Below are 7851 nucleotides of genomic sequence, written 5' to 3'. Positions count from 1 at the left end.
TATTCAGATGATCTGTAATAAAGCAATCACACATTTAAATCGTTCTAAACCTGCCAAGTGAATATCTTACTTTTAAAAAGATGGGTCTGTCCACTTCGAATAACTCTGCTGTCCCACATGAAAAATACTTAATTTCTAGTAAATTCTATAGTTGTTTTGAATGTAAAGTACTTAAATGAATATGATGCATGGTAATTTGCTGTGATAATACAGCAACTAGTAAAATAATCAAATCATCCAGAACTGTACTAACAAGAGGACTGTTTGTAGTAAAATGTAAAAGTAAATCACATTATATTTTACAGTTTTTCAGTTCACTACTTTGCTGTTTCAATCATCACAACAGGGCCCAAATACTAAAATACCTACAGTATAATACTCTCGGTTAAAAATGCATGGTTCAAAAACATAATAGTATTTACTATAAATTACAAACTATGTGGGTGGTTCTACAAAAAATTTGACCAAAAAAATCAATAAGATATTAGAAATAAGTCTCCTTTTAGCAGATCCTTTAAATATTTTATAAGCTTTTCATGAGCTGAACACATATCTTTTTATTAATAACGTGTAAATGCTAAGTAAACCAGAACTAAAAGAAATCATTTTTATTTTTTGGGCCAGATCCAATGAATCTAGAGTACAAGCTAATACTGAACTCACCTTTAATTTTAGTTAAATTAAAAAGTCCTGATTTCTATAAATAATCAGTACTAACCACTGTCTTCCTAATCTTTCATCAAAATCTAAATTGCTCTGCTCTAAATTCGTATTCTTAATGATCTAATCAATTCCTATTGGATAAAATAGCACTACATTCTCCCCCCACTGATTTAATATTCTGTTCCCAGAAATATTCAACATTTACAAATGGTTCTTAATGCGATTTCATGTTGACTTTTAAACAAAACAGCTTTTGAGCAATGAAATAAACAACATTTCAGCAATAAAATTTTCTCGGCATGGGTGAAGACTAGTAGTTTTTCCATTCACGCTCTTTATCAGACAAAAAACAAATGAATCAAAATGAATGCAGAGTGAATAGTATTCAAAGGGATAAAATAAGATTGGCATTGAATGCATGCAATATTATGGTGCTGGAGGATTGTGAAGGAGGACAGAATGAGATGTGAAAGTCAGCCAGCCTGATCACTAATAGTGAGGAAACTAATGGACTGATGGACTAAACTGCAGGTGGGTCAGAAGCACAGGCAGATTAGAGGGTCAATCATAGCGCACTGCACAGCAGGATTAAACGGCACTGTAAATGCGGCCTGTATCAAATATTACTGCCCTGAGCTAATAGCTGAACATTATTGTGGCCATTAAGGCAATTCAGCGTTCTCACAATGTCCAGAATCACTTGCTGCTGCTGCATGATGTGCGCCTCTGATTTCCCCCCGACTTCAGAAGATTAATGGAAGAAATAACAGTGATTTTATTACGCTAAACCCTTTATTGCCTTTTAGATGGTTACATTATGATCTGATTGTGCTTTTTGATGAGATTTCAGTTTCATATGAAGGCATTTTTCATTCTACTATCAGTCCTAATAACTGCACAAATGAATAATTGTGTTTTGTGTGTAGATTCACATGCAGTTATTTTGAAATGCATTTAACCATTTGAGGTGGTATAAGATAACAGTTCATGGCTATATAAAGTGTGGTGTTTTTTGTCATTCACAAACATGTTTAAAGAAAATTTTGTTCATGTTCTTATTATTTTTGATGGATGGTTAAGAATTTTCACAAACATCTCAATTGCATATGATTTTCATTCATTCATTCTCTTTTCGGCTTAGTCCCTTTAATCAGGGAATAAACAGCAGAATAAACCATCAACTTATCCATCATATGTTTTTAGCAGTGGATGCCCTTCTAGCTGCAACCAATCACTGGGAAACACCCATACACACTCATTTACACACATACACTACAGACAATTTAGCCTACCCAATTCACCTATAACACATGTCTTTGGACTTGTGGGGGAAACCAGACAACATGGAGGAAACCCAAGCCAACAAGTGGAGAACATGCAAACTCCACACAGAAATGGCAACTGACCCAGCCGGGGCTCGAACCAGCGACGTTCTTGCTGTGAGGCGATCGTACCCACTGCACCACCGTGACACCATAAACTTATAATATTTCATATAAAAAGAACACTCTGGTTTTATTCTGACAGGTAAACATTTGTACAGGTTATTAGAATGCATTTTGTTTATAAACAGTTCAGAGTGACAGTTTTATTGTTTTGGTGCATAAAAATGTGTGATTCATTATTTTGGTCATTATTTTATTTATTTTTTCAGTTTTTGTTCAAGCATGCATTACAAATTTAAAGGAATTCAATTCACACAATTCCAATGGGTTTAATAATTATATAGAAAAAAATCTCTTAAATACTAAACATTTTGTTTTCTGAAGTTTGATCCACCTGTAATTTAAAAATATATTCAATTCTTTTTTGAGCTTAATCCCTTTATTAATCAGGGGTTGCCTGATAACTTAATGTAAAAAAAAAAAAAACATTATTTTACAGGTAATTGTATTTTTTTACAGAATTTTCCAGTAATAATTGGTAAAATGGCTGTATATATGTCTACGCAAATATAGTCTACACATGACTTTACAGAGAGACCTACTAACTACGGTTTGCCTTAAGAACATGTGGTGCAACCGAAGTAAGGACAAACTGTTACAAACAAGCTATTAGTTACTAAGCCCCTCGTGTGGACTTTACGTTCCAGTTTAAGAAAGAACTTACAAACAGCTATACAACTCTACCCAGGTGAATTGGATGAACTACATTGGCCGTAGTGTGCCTGTTTGTGTGTGAATGCGAGAGTGTATGGGTGTTTCCCAGCACTGGGTTGCATCTGGAAGTCTATCCACTGTGTAAAACATATGTTAGAATAGTTGGCGGTTCATTCCGCTGTGGCAGCCCCTGATAAATAAGGGACTAGCCAAAGGAAAATGAATGAACGAAAAGAATGTTACTTCCCTAAACATTCTAAAAGTTTTGAGCATTTGAAAAATCGTTTAAATTGTTTCTGTGCTGACACTGTCAGAATATTAAAGACACTAACATTGAAAAAAACATTCTATTAATGTTACTGGAAGAACATTTGCTCATAACTTTGAGAGAACCTTTCCAGAACATTACCCAAAGTTCTGTGAATGTTCTCTGTTAGATGGCTTGTTACTAATGTCTGCAATACCACTGCTTTTAAGGACACTGGGAATGAGGGATTGAACGAAGCATGAATGACACATTAATTCTTCTAACACTGAACAAGACGGCTTCATCTGAAAACAGAATTTACACCTGTAAATAATGGATAAGCTAAATCAGCATTCGCTGCGGAATACACACCGTCTTTACGTAAACAATTTTAACTCTCAACAACAAAGCCGGTTCGTTTTTTTAAAGCCACAGGATGTAAATGAGCTGTTGTTGTAGAGCTGAGGGTGACGTTCTGCCAGTCAGGTGCACTCATGCGGAGTGATTCCCTCTGTCAGACACTCGTCCCACAGTTCAGCTCTCTGTCACCACTCTGACTGGAGTGGAAATTTGCTGCTACAGTCGTGATGGATGACATTCTAATTGAGGATAAAGAAGGTGATCAGTGGGCCGCAGGAAAAAGTAAATAAAAAAATCTGAACAGGCCAGAAATGTGGGCAATATGAAGCAGATTTTTGGTTCAAAAAAGGGTTGATATGTTTCCAGTATTTATTGTTTTTGTAAATATCCCAAAGCTATATTTAAAATCTAATTAAGCAATGACCTTATGGATGAAATGTATAACTAATTTTTACAACAAGTTTCCATTAAATATTATTAGTTAATGCAATTACTAACATGAACAAATAATGAACAAGACATTCATTTCAGTATATATTAATCTTTGTTAATGTTAAAGGGGTGGTCCACTACGATCTCATATTTTAAACTTTAGTTGATGTGTAATGTAGCTGTGTGAACAAACAACATCTCTGAATGTAAAAAGTTCTAAGTTCCATGCAAAGGGAGACCTTGGTTTTTACAGAGTTAGCTTAGCAAAGCCTACAATGAACGAATTTTGGGGACTACAAAAAAATACTTCCGCCCCCTGTGACATCACAAGTTCGTTTACTGCACATCCCACACTGCGCATGCAGGTAAGGGCCGTGGCCAGAAGCACTGTAACGTTATAGCAGAGATGAAGCTAAAAATGCGTCTAAACACGGCTGTTTCTACAGAGCTTCGTCTGTTTCTGTATTTGGGCTTCCAAAGGACACGACACAAAGACAGAAGTGCCTTCAGTTCAATATTAATTATCTTCCAGAGAATTATAAAATACTCAGCAAGCATGATTTGACAAAACAGCTCCAGAATCTCTCCCAGTTCAGTGCTGGATTCGGCTAAAATCTCCTCAAAGCAAAAGTTGTAAGCTACAAGTAAGTGTTTTTATTTGTTAAAATTGATCATGACATGTACAGTGTCTAGCGTTAACTGTATGCTGTAGCAATGATGTAAACAATGCGAAATGCTGCTTTGCGGGCAAACGATTTAGCTACAAATTCATATTTATCAGCCAAACTGCTGTAAACACACACACACACACTCCACCAGCACGGCCTCTTATGTGTGTGCGCATGGGACTGCACTTATTGTCTTCAGGCAGCTTTTCCATGTGTTTCACATCTTAGATAATGAAGTCGCAAAAGATATGGATGATTCATATTACTTACACCTGCATATTCCAGATACTTGTAAAAGACGTCATAAAGCATAGTTAAAAAAAATACAGATTAGCTTACCTGACCAGTGGTCGCAGCAGAATAATAAATCAAGCTCAACAGGTAGCATCTCACATCTTGTGCTTTATTCTTCTGTCACGATATATTACAGAAAATGACTTAATCCGAGCATCAGAGAAAAAGAAAGTCCCGTGCACATTCGCTTGCTAAAGAAAGTTCACACATTCACACACACATAGACGCACACACAGACACTGTTAAAGGAGCCGCACCCCATTTTCACTTCTTAGTTACAGACACTTGTCAGATTTTATTTTAGAGAGCGGGCGCGAGGTTGACTGCATGTTTACACAGCAGAAAAGCGCATGCTTTTACGGGCGTGACGTGGAGCCGAATTGCCAATAGCAGCACATTATGACGATGACCAATCAGAGTCACTTAAGGGCGGGCCTTTTAGAGGAACTAGGAAATATGACAGTCGTTTTCATGTTAGCTGAGCATAGATATATACACTAGATGTCGCCTGGCCTATTGTTGTCTATTGGACGGAATGCGTCAATAGCGCCGCCATCTTGCTACAGGGTAGCGCTCCTTTGAAATGAATGCAGGACCAAGGTACAGTGGAGGACTGTGGCCATCCAAAGCCAGAGATATACACATATGCACATATATCTATGATCGGGAGTTTTCTTGGATGTTAGTGTGTAATTTTTTTTTCTAATTACGAAAATTATAATTTTACATCACTTTTCTACATTGATGGATCAGTGACCGCACGGGTATTCCTGACAAAAAGTTTGTGTTTGTGTGTACACAAATGTACTATTCACCCTCCCTGTAAAATTTAATATAATCCGTGTCCTGAAACACACCTCCTCTTCTGCTTTCACTTCTCATACTGACGGAGGGAGCGATTCGTTCGTGAATGAATCCCAGACTCTTTCACGACTCTTTCACTAACGTTAGCCGACAATAATACAAGTTTCTGGCAGTGCAGCATCTCGTTGTCATATCTCTTTTGCATTGTTTGCTGATTTTATTCAACAAAACTAGCATAAGCCGAGTGTTTAGTGCGAGTTGGAGCTGCTTTGCCGTATGGTGAATGGAGTAAGTGACTGTCATCATCAATAACGTTACCTGATTAGCACAAAAGTTCAGAACATACAAAAACAGAAAAAAACTTAATATTACCTATGAAATGTTCTGCCTTTGTGCTTTGTTTTCTTTGTTTGCTCGTTACTACACCTGTAGACAGCGCTAAAGTCCCGCATCTTCATGTAATAACACTGTCTTGACTAGTGCGGTTGAATGACATTTGTCCTGGGAGCACTGTACCAATGTGGCGGCGCTATTGACGCATGCTCAGGGTCCCTATGCAATATCTAGTGTATATATCTATGTTAGCTGAGTAGCTGTGTATAATCAAAGTGAGATATATGAAAAAATTACGCCATTTCCTTCAATTGAAACATAAGCACACATTGCTTTGCATCTTATAAACACAACCAAGCCTTAAAATTACATTCTGGACCACGTGCCCCTTCAATAAAAATAAAGCAATTTAATGTTAGTTCTTGTTAACTCAGTGCATTACCCAAAGTTAACAAAGACAATTGTGGATTTTGTTAATAAATTAGAAAATGTTGAATTATAATTATTAAATGCTGTAAATCTGTAATCTGAATTTGTTTTGTTGCCTGAAAAGCCATCTCAGTGTGACCAAAACAAAAGGAAAATTATGGCATTAAACAAAAATGTCTTAGTGTGGACATGGCAAAAGCCCGTTCACCCTTTTAGTTGCTATATTTACCAGTGATTGTTGCTTTATAAATAATCCCAAAATCATCATTTTGTTTAACATATGCTACGGACAGAAGCTCAAAATAATAAAGCTGCACAGCACAGATGGGCGCAGGTCTCTTTCTTTCGCTCTACCCTCTGTAAAAGCATCTACAATAAAAGAAAGAGAGAGAGTAAGAGTGAGTTTCTACCTGGCTGATTCAATATTGTGAGCATGAATGTGTCACTCCTTGCTATTATTGCCTGCAGTAACTGCTTTTCCGCCATGATAGGCTTGCAAATGTGAATTTAAAACTGCAGTAGCGCTAGCATAGGATGTAATATACACAGGTCCTAATAACTCACTCTGACAGAGTTGCTATATGCAGGAGCTTTCTTTAAAAGTTTCTCCAAGTGGGCTGCGCAGGATAATGCTTCAGAATTCATGCATAGATTTATCAAGTATAGAGCCAAAGGATGTCTTTCTGTTGTGAAGCGGCCCATTGTGAGCTCAGGAGAATGCATGCGCGTGTTTGAGGCTATTTTGAGAGGCATAATAAGGCAATCAAAGCCAATCATTTGGCCTGCATTACGAGAATAATGAACAGCCAAGTCCAAAAAAATAAAAAATAAAAAAATCCATTCTCACACTTTCTATGTATCACACCAGTCCCAAAACGCATGAAAAAAAGTCAGATGGAGTGTGTAACTTCATACTGACGCATTAAAGCACATTCAAGATGTAAAAATAGGTAGAAAGCGGCGGTCTCGCACAATAATATTTGTGCTGCAGTCAGCAGCTAAGAAGCTCAGCGGATCAATGAAGCTCTATTGACACCACATCTTTTTCATGTCATGAGCTATAGCTGCATGAATAATTAAACTGATCAATCTAAGCTAGGCAAGAGCTATTATCCCTATTGACATTTCTTTACGGGCACCGTTGAGCTTCTGAATAGCTGCTGAAATTGTCTCTTTCAGACTGTATAAAGAGCAGGGGTTTTGAGACATGCACTTGTATTAATTGTGTCAGGGGAAGACTGCATGCAGTGCAGAATATTGGACATAAAAAGTTACAGCTATTCTCTAAGTATCAAACTAAAAAAAATTTAAATGTAAATTACATTAGGTATTTTTACAGGGTAAACCCTCAATTTGTAAACCAGTTATCAATTAATCTTCATCCATCCCTACCAACTTAGCGAACAAAGTGTGGATGCAATTGCAGGCATGAAGTGTGATTTTTCTTGTTTAGAAAGCATATTTTGTTTAATTTTTATAATGTTTTCCTACAATGTAAAAATAAACGTTATTTTACAGGTAA

At 36.7% G+C, this 7851-nt stretch overlaps 1 long non-coding RNA gene across 1 annotated transcript in view; it reads right to left on the bottom strand.

Moving 5' to 3' along the window:
• Nucleotides 1-1443: 1443 nt before the first annotated feature.
• LOC141379399 (uncharacterized) overlaps nucleotides 1444-7851 on the bottom strand; it is a 42318-nt gene continuing 35910 nt past the window's right edge. The window contains exon 4 of the long non-coding RNA XR_012395999.1: nucleotides 1444-3608. This is a non-coding gene — a long non-coding RNA (uncharacterized lncRNA). The remainder of the gene's footprint in view (nucleotides 3609-7851) is intronic.

Source organism: Danio rerio, chromosome 20, assembly GCF_049306965.1.
Source record: "Danio rerio strain Tuebingen ecotype United States chromosome 20, GRCz12tu, whole genome shotgun sequence".
Classification (NCBI taxonomy): domain Eukaryota; kingdom Metazoa; phylum Chordata; class Actinopteri; order Cypriniformes; family Danionidae; genus Danio; species Danio rerio.
The sequence above is the reverse complement of the archived record's forward strand: the minus strand, read 5'-3'. Positions and strand labels throughout refer to the sequence as shown.